This window comes from Microtus pennsylvanicus, chromosome 14 (genome assembly GCF_037038515.1).
Source record: "Microtus pennsylvanicus isolate mMicPen1 chromosome 14, mMicPen1.hap1, whole genome shotgun sequence".
Taxonomy (NCBI): domain Eukaryota; kingdom Metazoa; phylum Chordata; class Mammalia; order Rodentia; family Cricetidae; genus Microtus; species Microtus pennsylvanicus.
Window position 1 is genome coordinate 50,870,070 of NC_134592.1, and position 13,531 is coordinate 50,883,600.

The 13,531-nt window shown below is 38.0% G+C and overlaps 1 pseudogene; it reads left to right on the forward strand.

Annotated features, from left to right (window-relative positions):
• The first annotated feature begins 11,987 nt into the window (after positions 1 to 11,987).
• LOC142834851 (large ribosomal subunit protein eL15-like) lies at positions 11,988 to 12,708 on the forward strand (annotated as a pseudogene).
• Positions 12,709 to 13,531: the final 823 nt, after the last annotated feature.

Consider the following 13,531-nt stretch of genomic DNA (forward strand, 5'->3'; position numbering starts at 1 on the left):
TACAGATATAAACACAGAATTCTCAGTGGAAGAATCTCAAATGGTCTAATGGTATTTAAGGAATTGCTTAACATTGTTAGCCATTAGGGAAATACAATCAAAAGAACTCTGAGATATCATTTTACCCCTGGCAAAATGGCTAAGATCAAAAACACTGATGACAGCTTATACTGAAGAGGATGTGGAATAAAAGCAACACTTCTCCATTACTGGAGGGAATGAAAACCTGTACAGCCACTTTGGAAATTAGTATGGTGATTTCTCAGGAAAACGGGAATCAGTTTACCTCAACTACATATCCTCTGGTATACAAATATAGCCAATTTGTCTACAGAAAATGTCACCTCCTGCTTAACAAGTCCAATAAAAAATGTCAATATGATAAAGCAGCAAAATGTCTTATTGAAGGTGAAGTAAACTGTGTCCCAGAAGAGTCAACTACAGTGTTAGTATGATGGCTTGATCTATATCAAAGGAAGAACAATTTATATAGGCTTTTAAAATCAAACTGCCTGTGATAGTCCTTTTGTAGAGATATTATACAAGCCAGTAGGATTTTCTAAAGGAGGCAGAGGCAGGAGGACAACTCCCAAGCCATCCTAGAGATTTTGAGATCACCACGGGTATCTGCTATTTTTACTGCTGCAGCCTCCTTCACGGCAGCTAAATTGTCAGATGGTTGCTGTGACTTTCTTGTAGCTGGCACCAGCATTCACTATCATTCATGTTGACTGTAGAATGAGCATGTCGCTAGGGCATTTTTCAGCTTATAAGAGCAGTTGGATTTCTTGTGGGATTTGCATGTGGTTAGTTGCTTTTCTTTTTTCCAATTATATAAAAAAGGGGGAAGATGTTGGGAGCAGTGAACCCCCAGATTCTGAATTTCTTGTAAACAACTTGTTTTCCTCTGCTCTGAGACAGCCTGCAGCTGCTCTGAGCACGAGACCCTGATGGCAGGCTGATGGGTCTACAGCTGAAAGATCCCAAGAGCTGGGGCATGGTCAAAACACTACACAAGCTGCCCGTGAACAGGATAAAGGGAAGAATTCTTGGGGCATTTCTGTTTCAAGGATGACTTGTGTCTCTGTCTGTGTGTCTTTGTGTGTTTCAATCTCCAGGCCCTTGTCTGGCTCACAAACTGTATGGCAGCCATAGAACGCAGATGTGTGCGTGGTGTGCTACAGAAAGTGGTAGAATATGTGTCGCATAAAAGTAGAAAGGAAAACTGGAAGTGTAAGTCTTTAATCAGGGAAAACAAGAAAAAGAAAGGAAGAATCTCAACCCAAACAAAGTCTGCATGTAAATGCCTGATAGCTTGCATGGCAACTCTATCATCGAACTATCTATCTATCTATCATCTATCTATCTATCATCTATCTATCTATCTATAATAGATATATTATATCTATATAATATATAATATATATAATAGACAGATAAATGTATCTATTTATGTCTGTCTGTCTATCTGTCTATCTATCTATCTATCTATCTATCTATCTATCTATCTATCTACCTACCTACCTATCATCTATCTGTCTGTCTGTTTTTCTATCTACCTACCTATCTATCATCTGTTTGTTTATCTGTCTATCTATCTATCTATCTATCTATCTATCTATCTATCTATCTATCTATCTATCTATCATCTATCTATCTGCCTGTCTCTCTGTGTGTGTCTGTGTGTATACTTGTCATAGTTTCATTTGGCCTCCATGTGTGTGATAGTCTCATCCGGAAAATTCACAACTCACTTACTCCACTCCTTCCCTCCCTCCCTCCCCCCTGTCTCTCTCTGTATGTGTGTATAATTAAAATATTTTTTGTACTGGCGACTAATCTAAAAATAGCCTACATTATGGCACCATCTCTTTCACTTATGTAAGGGGCAGAACAGAGAGATCTGAAAACTCCAATTGTATTTGCTGAACACTACAACAGGATTTTGTATACTGAAGTGTTATATGGCTGAAATATGAATAGAAATGGTCTTTATTGCAAGACTTTGAATAAATTTAAGTTGACCTTCTTGTAGTTATTACAGTTTACAGCCCAGACCTTCTAGCCTTCCCATTAGCTGTTTTAGTCTTTATATTTTCTTCCTTCTTTGCTTTCGTCCTTTCTCTTTCTTTCCCTATTTCCTTCCCTCCCTTTGTTTATTTTTTTTCTGATACTCTTCAGTTGCTCCCTCTTTGCCTAGCTCACCTATTCTTACATTTCACTCCTAGGTGTTTCTTTGTAATACTGTCTTTCTCTCTGGAAGACTTTTCGAATATCTGTTTCTGCTGAAAAGAACAGTTATTGTAGTTTTAATTGAGTGCATCTTCTCATAGATTTTTACAAGCATTGGAGTGTTGTTTTAGTAGTAGGGTTTGTGCATAATGGATATTTAGAGTACATTTCTCACTATTACAGCCAACATCAAATTTAAACAGAGAGAAACTCAAAGCAATTCCCCTATTAATTTCTAAAGGTGAAATATTGCAATGCATGTTGAAATGTCCTTTCACAAGTGACTCTGGCACCTTATCTTACTGTACCACCTCTTCTCCACTAATAAATTCATAATTCCTATGGTCAGCTCTCTATCACCAACTGCCTACAGAAATGAAACTCAGGCCTGATTTTTCAGTGTTTTAAGGACAGCCTGGGAACATAGAGCCCTCTGAAAGGGAATCTCAGAAGAATGAGTTATGGATTTGAACCTGCTTATTTTTTTTTGATTTTTCAATGCATATGGTATCTAGTAGAAAGAATCTAATGAATCACAAATTATGACCAAGAGTCTGACTTGATCAGGTACACAGAATATACCTAGGTCACTGATAACGTACTGAACTGAGAAAGATGCCTGGATAGACCTTCTGTATGAAGAACATTTGATGTAAATACTCACCAAAGGATGTCTTCAAATGATTATTTTAGTGATTGTGTGGGTGTGACATCTTATTCTGTATATATCAGTCTATCTCCTTCTTCAGATAATTCTCACATCACTCCATGAGCATGAGCCCTTAACCAAGAGTCCATGGCAGGAGAGATAAGCATTTATGGATGGACTAAACACCAAGTATCTCAATGCACCAGGAAAATCTAGGAACACCAACTACTCAGAATCTAATCTGAAATAGCATAGACCAGTGGTTCTCATTCTTTCTATGCCATAAACCTTGAGTAAAATTTCTCATGACGTAGCAATTCCCCCAACAACAAAATTAATTTCATTGCTACTTCATAACTGTAATTTTGCTTCTGTTATGAATTGCAATTTAAAAATCTGATATGCAGTATATCTGATATGTAATCTCTGTAAAAGGGTCATTAGACCCCCAAAGTGGATGTGATTCACAAGCTGAGATCCACTTTTACACCAACATTTTTATGGAACTATTCTCCATGAATAATAATCAAGGACCTGATATCATACTGGTTATGTTAAAGTATGTCCACAAGGAAAAGAAGAGCTGATAATTATTTCTGGGTAAGACATTATTCTACGTACATTTTTGGCATTTGTGCATGTAATATCACTTTCAAAACTATGACCTATGGCTTTGTTTTTTATCTTATTGCCAGTGAAGTAAGTCTGTATAACATTGCTAAGGATTAAATAACTCACTTCATAAAATATGCAATAATGATAGTTTCTTAATTATTGAATCTGATATTAGCATGATCCTCTATCTCTTTGAAGTAGTTAACTTTCTGAAATTCCTGCTTTTATTTTTTTTTTTAAGATCTGAAGATTTGTGGAGTCGTGAAAGTACTAAGCGGTGATGTTTTGGTGAATTGTAATAATGTACTCCATGATTTTGCATGTGCTCGAATTTACTCTTTCCTAATAAAGAGCATGTGGTGGAATGTCTTTCATAGGGAGAATCTGTACATCTTTGTATCAGTAGGTTGAAATGTCACCAGTGCAATATTCTATTATCTTAGTGATCTACTATGATATATTTTTCTTTCCATACACATGAACCTACTGACTTATTATCTCAAGGTCTTCTTGTTTGAAAGAGAATATTTCAAGCAGGAGACATAATGCCCAATCCATTGAATCAAATGCAAAGGTTAACAGAGTCTATTTTGGATTCTTGTTCATCTTAAACAAAAGACAACAGAATGTGTAATTCTTCTAGCTACATTATTAATTCTGATTGCTAAGTGAACTGTTCTATGTTATATGGAGTGAAAGACATACTTAAAGCCAGTGATTCTCAGCCTTCCTAATGCTGTGACCCTTTAATACAGTTCCTTATGTTATGGTAAGTCCCCAGCCAAAAAGTATATCATTTCTATTTCATAACTAATTTTTCTACTGTTGCAAATCATAATATAAATATCTTATATGCAGGATATCTGATATGTAACTGCAAAGGACTCACAACCTACAGGTTGAGAACCACTGTTATAGAGTCTCTCAGCTTCCACCTTGTCCTATGACCAAAGTCAGTATCATAATGTTGCAGACCAATTCAGACAAGGCTTGTAATCCTCAAGTCTCTTAAGTAGGAAAGGAAAGGCTTATTCCCATGTAGTAGAATAAATCATGGACCTGAAATCAGTACACTGAAAACTTTATGTTGGTCATATACCCACATTCACATGAACACTAACAAAACTCCAAAGTCCAGAAGTTCTCAGTTATATCCAAGGAAGACTTGTATCTCTGTTTATTCCCTTGTTTCTCTCACTCCAGCAAAATATTCTAATAACTTCTCCATCTCTCTGGTCCTTACCCCAATACAGTTGAGATGTATTACTGTAGGTATGTGTCTACATCTCAGATTTCAAAGGATATTTGATCATGTATCTTGTTTGAAAGCAATTTAAGAATATTTACTTTGTCTATAACTTTTCTATTTCAGAAAATTTAGCATTTTGAAATGTTATATTTTTTAAACTTATTCTAGTTAATGTAATCTGATTTCATCTTTCTATTTCCATATGGCAGATTCTACAAATGTAATTCACTTGGTACTAAGTAATTGGATAAATGCTTTTACATGAATATATATGAAGTAGTTTGTGTATGCAGATATGTGTATGCACAAAGACAGGGAGGAGAATGAGTGGATAGTAAAAGAAGAGAAGAAAGAAAACTATGAGTACCAGGTCAATGTGTATGAGAAATGGTGGAGGAGATTGGAGAGTGGACAGATAAAACAACAATTCATGTAGCAGAATGCAGGTATATTTTAAATAGTTTTATAACTTAACTATTAGAACTATAGATTTAGAAACTATTGCATGTATCAACATCACCATACTGAGAACACCAGCAGCTTAAAATACAATATGATATTCTCCTCAGTGTTACTGGACTATTCAATTAAATTTTTGAAATCCATAACTTGATGTCTCAACTTACAATGCTCCTGAAGTACTATATTCTGCCTAGGTTTATGAAAGTAACCAAAATATTTTATCATCTGTAGACTGAATGTTTCCGTTTCCTTCAATATTTTTCTTTTTTGTCTCTATTGTGAGCAGTTCAGTTTTATTAAATCTTCAACTGTCAGTTAAGCAGCATTTTTATTTTGCTTTTGCTTTTCCTAAAAGCTAATAATCATAAAGATCTGGTTACTATTTAACAGATATATCTAAAAAGGGAGTTAATGAAATGATTCTGATACTAGAAATGGAAAATGAAAATGAAATAAAAGAAGACACATGACTCTAGGAAGGCAGACTGCTGGTGGCTCACCTGTAGAAAAGACGCTGATGCTCTGGACCGTAAGGAACACTGAAATGATAATGTTAACAAATTGCTATAAGCTGCGGGAAGCAGGGTTCTCTTGGGAACTGCAGGGTTGGGGAGCTTACAGGCTGCTTTTCTCTTGAAAACCAGGAAGTCCACAGCTTCTCACAGAAACGATTTGAGCAAGATTCCCTGGTGGCTGTCCACTGTCTGGGAGAGTAATCATTATAAAACTCTCCCTGAGTTCTTCATAACAAATGCTTACTCTAGAGGGAGAAATACTCCAGTGGATTCTTGTTCACATCGGAATGGGTAATTTCTCTGCAGTGCCCTTCTGATTATTTGTCTCAGTTGAAGAGGAAAAAATAGAACACAGGGGTCTTGGTTTCAAATAAATATGATGGAAAAGTTGCAGAGAGAGAAGGGATAAAGGAAAGAAAGGACTAGGAAAACAAAAACCAATAATTCTGGCAGAGGAACACTTGCAATAGCATAGCCCCTAGTCACAGTCCCACTGAAATGAGGCTTATCTGTGAGATTACTGAACACTCCATCTCCTTGGCACTTCATCACCACAGGGGCACAGCACCAGTGTAGGAATGGACAGTCCAGCTAACAGAAATAAAAGATACAGTCTCTCCAAGGGAGATAGTGAAGTAAAACAAAATCAAGTGGGATGATGAAAACCCAGACATGAGTAGAATGTAAAGTCACTTGAATCTGTAGCCATAAAGATAAATTAAAAGTTTGGTTCCAGATGACATCATGACTGAGGGTGGTTAAAGACATACAACAGGAGTACATTATTAGGAGTGAAGCACTGTAAAGCAATACTGATGACTGTTATTTTATTGTTAGTGACTTTTAATGCATACAGTAATTTGTTTTAAATAAGCTATATTGTTGGGAGATGGTTCATTTGACCATTTGATTACTAAATGTACAGATCCTCTTTTTGCGTGTCTTGAGAATGGAGGAGAAATTGTCAGACTATCTTTTGGTGACTGACTGGACTGTCACAGTAACATACTTGTGAGCACACTTTATTGTTACCTTGAAGGAACAGATAGAGCAACCTGAGCTGCTAACTCCAACTAATAATAGTCATTGTGGTAGTTGCCATAGTATCTAGATGGCTGGTAAAGAGTTATAGCAATCAACAAGGGCAGAAAGTGTGAAAGCAGAGGGAGATTAATGATAAAAGGCTGTGAAAGAAGGCTAGGGGACAACAAACAGATTAGGAGAGGCAGAATCTAGGGAAAGTCAAAGATGTAAAGATTGCAGGCTCTAGTCGCTGGAAGAGTTCTTGTGAGTTTCAAGGCTCTAAGAGTCATAAGTAACAGCTGTAGCAGTTCCCTGGTAGAAATTTTGGGGTCACTTACATATACTGCATTTGAAAATGGTGAAAGTTTGACTTCTTCCTTTCCAACTCGTATCGTCTTGATCTCTTTTTATTGTCTTATTGCTCCAGCTAGAACTCCAAGTACTTTACTAATTAAATATTGAGAGAGTGGACAGCCTGGTCTTGTTTCTGATTTTAGTGGAATCATTTTGAGCTTCTCTCCATTTAGTTTGATGTTGGCTGTTGGCTGTTGGCTTGGTGTATTTTGGTTTTATTATGTTAAGGCATAATCCTTGTATCCCTAATCTCTTCAAGACTACTCCTGATATGGGTCTCCCTGTCCAGTTTTAATAATTACAAGGGTGGTGCTTAGTCTTACCACAACTTGATATGCCATGTTTTGTTGGTACTCACGGTAGACCTACCGCTTCCTTAAAAGAAGCAAAAGAGAAGTGAATGGGGCGAGGGAGGAAACTGAGAAGTGATAGAGTTGAGGCACTGGGAGGAGAGGAGAGAGGGGGAATTGTGGATGTGATATAAAATAAATATTTTTTTAAGAAAAGAAGAAATATAAAATAGTCATTTTTTTATTTTGTTTTGTTTTTGTTTGTTTGTTTAAAAAGCCATTGTGTGACAATTATTTCCCGAGGAGATGTGAGCAAAGGTCAGCCCACTCCAGTTAGGTAAGTGACAGACAGACCAAAGCAGGAGTTGTATCGAAGTCTAACTTGGTGATCATTGCTGAGGTTATTTGTGGGATTATAAATAACTCAGAGACAGCTGCATCAGCAAAGGCCACCCCAACATGAGTGACAACTTGAGAAAACAGGAAAACTGAAATATACTTCAAAGACTCCCGGTAGTGCAAATGTTACAGAATGACCTTTCCAGGTAGACTCATTGGTCTGAACCTCTTTCCAGGACTAGAGAAAGATAATACTAATAAATTCTTCGGTAGGGGCTATGTAAGATCTTACCAGCCATGGTGTTGGGGTTCAGTTAAATGTTCTAGGAATGAATTTCTTCCTATGGTGATAATTTCCTATCCGGTCTGAAAGCTCCTGCTAACTCCACTAACACTGAGGTCATTACTGCGCCAGCTGCAATATTTTCCTAGGCCATTGTTATTGGAACTCACAGGGTGCACACCTGAGTAATCATTTTGAGGATTCTTTGTTAGCTCCACCAGGTAAGAATAAGACCACTACCACAATTTATGATCCACATTTGTAGCAGATTTTATTAAATACTGGCCAGGAAGATAAACACTGACTAGGTCCATACCCAGGATTCTTAGAGAATGGCCCCAAATTATATTAGGCAGGGGCTTATAAATGTAAGATTAGATACTTTGTACTGTCATCTAATCAGGTACAAGTATATATCCTGACATACCTCCTGTCCACCTACTATTAAGCACGTCCTGTGCACTTGGGACAACCAGTCTTGTTCACTTCAGTAAAAACACATGCTTTGCTATTTTACATAAACAGCCCCAGCATTCCAGGAAGTTGTCTGTGCTTGGGAAAGTAAGGCTTGCAGGGTAGAGGTAGTTTTTGTCTTAAAGTTCTCCTAAGCGCAGCAATTTAAACTTAAAAATCCTAATCTTAGCCCTCAGATTTTCTCTTCTGCTTGCACATATTGAACCAGCCAGTACTGAGAATGTTAACCAGTAAGGATAAAGCTTTCAGGTGAGTACCAGCTTGATTTCGACACACCCTATGGCTGAAGAAAGCGACAACTCCTGCAATAGGGTCTTCTTGTCAAATTCTTGAAGGTAACAAAAAACAATTTGGACCCTACTGATCAGCAACAGAAGAAGAAGAAGAAGAAGAAGAAGAAGAAGAAGAAGAAGAAGAAGAAGAAGAAGAAGAAGAAGAAGAAGAAGAAGAAGAAGAAGAAGAAGAAACAATAGCTCATCTCTGACAATGGTCTCTTTATTTAAAAATCTTATTAACTCTGTGCGAGGCATTGTCTCTCCTCTGAAAAATAAATCAATTTAAGCCACTTTGTACATATAAATATTTCAGGAAGCTTATATTAGTAGGTTTGCAAACAAAGCTTTCTAAGATTTTCAGTGTTAGTTATCCTTCCACATACTCCTCTCCTCTGCCCTGCCAAACTGATATCACTCCAGTTCTCCAATTCATGTCATCTTCATTCTATCCTTCTTCCATTAAAATTCCCTTTATCCCTAATGCCTTCTGTGTGTACTCCAACTTATATATGTATATCTAAAGATCAAAGCCAGCATCCTCATATGAGAGATAACATACAGCCTTTGTCTTTCTGGGTTTTAGTTATTCCATTCTGACTTGTTATTTCCAGCTCTATCCAATAACCCATGAATTTCATAATTTCACTTTTCTCCACAACTGAAATATTTTCCTTTGTGTAAGAGAAACATATTTTCATTATCAATCCATCCATTGATGAAAGCATTTGACTTGTGTATTGACTCTTGAGTGCATCTGTAACAATTTTCAGACTTCTTTTTCCACAACCCCTACATGACCTTTAGTATTTCCTGAAAGATAAATTAAGTCTTAGCATTCCAAATAATATATTAGCAATCAATATTATAAATAAGGACCCAGGATTTTATAAAATATACACATTCATTTTATGATATATTATTAAGGATATACTTGTTACTACCATTGAAAGCTTTTTCATGGCATCTAAAAACTGATTCTCAACCTTCCTAATGCTGAGACCCTTTAATACAGTTCCTTATGTTATAGCTCCCCTAACCATAAAATTATTCTCATTGCTATTTCATAACTGCAATTTTGATACTTTTACAAATTGTAATCTAAATATTTGATACACAGGATATCAGACATGCAACCCTTGTGAAACAGTAATTTGACTCCAAAGGGCCACAACCCACAGGTTGAAAACCCCTGTTCTAGGCTGTAATTGGAAATTGAGTGAGTTTATCATGGTGTTTTTGCACTGTTTAAAGAGGGTATCTATACATTAAAGAAGCCGTCAATCATGTGATGAATCAGCCTACAGAATAGAAGAAAAATCTTTGCCATTTACAAATGTGTCTAGAATATGAAAAATTACTGTAAACAACTAACCACCAAGAAAACAAATGACGAGTTAAAAATGGCCCATGAAACTGAACAATGTTAACAAAACAAGAAGCTACTAGACAGTTTCAAGAAGTGCTCAGCATTCTTAGCAACCAATGGAATACAGACTAAAACTACTTTTAGATTCCTTTTCACCACAATCAGAATGGCCAGGACCAAGAATACACATGACAACAAATGTTGGTTTGAATGTGGGGAAAGAGAAATCTTACACAGAGCTATTGAGAATGTAAACTAGTGCCACCTCTATGAAATTAACCCTGGGGGTTGAAAATTGAACAGCTGCACGTTGAACTGCTGTCTCATCAAGCAGTATGATCCGCAGGCCTTTATATCCTGTTACAGAGAAAAATCTGTGCTCATTTGGCCTCAACACAATAGCTAGGGCATGCAATCAACCAAGATGTCTATCAATTAATGAACAAATAATAAATACATACACACGTATGCTTTCCTTGGATGGGTGATATATTCAAAAAGAAATTTTCATATCTCTTCAGGAATCATCAGAGAAAGAATGCACACAGTTTATTACAAAAGGATGATCTGCCATTTGTTCTGATTTTATAGAAGCAGAAATAGAGAATGAGCAATGGGTTTGAAACCTCCCACCTTTCCCTATCTTGCCCATTTCTATCTCCAGTATGACTACAAATTCTCCAAATTGCAAAGCATGAGATATAATTGTAGATGACATAATTTTAATTTTGACACTCAGAGAAATGGTATCTCTGCTGATAAAGAAATTTTACTATTATGATCAAGCACATAGGATAAATCATCTTAAAGCTGTTTAAAGGAGGGCATTCTTTTTTGCCATCTCCGCTCCAATTTCAAAAGTTGCAGGTTTTATTGATGATTAATTTTTTTTGTTCATCCAAGTGTTTTGTGCTCATCTTCCTAAGAGATATTGAGAGAGTTGAAGGGAGATTTTTCACAGTGCTGAAGCACAATGTATCATTCGCCATCATACATGAGCCGGATATTTTAAATGCTATATCCATTTATCAATGCTATGTCAAACAATATGATCTTTTATAATGTGTTTGAATGTTCCTTTTATTCATTTTTATTTCTTGACATGAATTCCTAAAATATATATCAATGAGATGTCCTTGGAGAGGGCTGAAATGGGGAAGACACTGGGGGTGGGGGTCGGTGTGAAAACCTAGTACAGTGAAAACTTTCTGGAATCAGTGAGATCGATCCTAGTAAGGGCTCCTAGTAATGGAGGTTGCAGAGTCTGAACTGACTATCTTTTGTAGTCTGGCAAGGTTTCTAGTGGTGGGATGGGCTTGCAATTGATTAAGTTGTTGGCCAACAGATTACGCTGGATATCCCTAAATGAACAACACTGATGATAAGAGAGAAGGTCTCTCTCTAAAAAAGCTGACAGCAGGGCCCCATTGCTGAGAACATTCACACATTGCATTGAAGGCAGAGAGGTCAAGACCTTCACAGGATTATCTAGCCCTTTAGTATGCGTAGTTCCTCTGCTAGCTACTAAAAAAGAAACCTGGCAATGAACCCAGCCACAAAACCCTCCACATACCATCTACCTTTCTTGCAAGGGGAATGGTGGCACAAAGCTTGTGGGGGTACCAACTAATATGTGCTTATTTTGAGTTCCATACCATGAGAGGAAGCCCATGCGCTACACTGCATGAATGGTCAGGAACCAAAACTGGCTTCTAGAGACCAAGTGTAGATTCAAATACAACTGACCAGTATTAATAATAAATAATAATAATAATATCACTGAGTTCATCCCTGTGAGGATAGGTACTGTCCTAGTTTTCAGATTCAGGGACAAGAGTAAAGTAAGCACAGGCACTTTCCTCTGACGGCGGCCATCAGGTGAGCCAAGATGGGCGCGTACGAGTACATCCAGGAGCTGTGGCGGAAGAAGCAGTCGGACGTGATGCGCTTCCTGCTGAGGGTCCACTGCTGGCAGTACCGCCCGCTGTCCGCGCTGCACTGGGCTCCCCGCCCCACCCAGCCCGACAAAGGGCAGAGGCTGGGCTACAAGGCCAAGCAAGGTTACGTCATATACAGGATTCGTGTCCACCGTGGTGGCCGAAAAACGCCTGGTGCCCAAGGGTGCGACCTACGGCAAGCCTGTCCATCACGGTGTGAACCAGCTAAAGTTTGCCCGAAGCCTTCAGTCTGTTGCTGAGGAAAGAGCTGGACGCCACTGTGGGGCTCTGAGAGTCCTGAATTCTTACTGGGTTGGCGAAGATTCCACATACAAATTTTTTGAGGTTGTCCTCATCGATCCATTCCATAAAGCTATCAGAGGAAACCCTGACACCCAATGGATCACCAAACCGGTCCACAAGCACAGAGAGATGCGTGGGCTGACATCTGCAGGCTGCAAGAGCCGTGGCCTTGGAAAGGGCCACAAGATCCACCACAGTATTGGTGGCTCTTGCCTTGCAGCCTGGAGAAGGTGCAACACTCTGCAGCTCCACTGTTACCGCTAATATACGTAATGTTTGTACAATTCATACCCAATAAACAATTTAGGACCGTCAAAAAAAAAAAAAAAGGAAAGAAAGAAAGCACAGGAGTGACAGTAAAGGAGGAAAAAAAAAAAACGGAACACAGGTGAGTTAGGTGGAACCACAGTTCTATGGTACCTAAGTTAAAGGTTAAATCCTACTATGTGTAGGTCACTGAGCTCTTTTGGAATCCTACATACAGCATTTGGTAAAACAGTTGGGAACTGACTGGGATTCCTGTATCCATGGAGGTTTGCCTCTAGTAATAAAAAGCTGACAACAAAAATTTAAACTCAAACATACCTTACTAACAATGGTTTCACTCACTGTTGCTATGACGCAATTGACATGGCATGCAGTTTCTTTGAAAACAAAGGCCTTATTTTTGAGAGATGCCTTGCAGCAGGACCCTGACGAATGTGGCCACTCTGTGACTAGGGATAGGAAGCAGTGAGAGGGCAGGGCATGGATCTAGGGCTCTAAAACCTCAAGGTCTTCCCACAGTGACCCACTTTCTCCTGTTTTACTCTGCCTCTTAAACGCTTAAGTGCTCCACAACCTTCTTTAACAGCGCTACTGTGTAGAGATCCATGATTCAAACAGTGATCTTCTGTCGGGACAGTGGTTAATATTCAAATCAAAATAATTCAGTAGGTAAAAGCAAAAAAAAAGCAAGAAAATCTGTAGTGTTAGAAAAGTTACTAAATTTCTATGCTGTAATTAAGCCCTATCCTAGACTGCAATTACAAAAAAGAGCTTTCTCTGGTCATTTTCTTTTCTTTTCGGAAACAGTGTTGAAATAATAGTAAACAAAAGTGAAGGGCAAAGGGCAGGAAACCAGGAAAGGAGCAAACTGGTACTGTGTGGTCCATCACCGAATTGC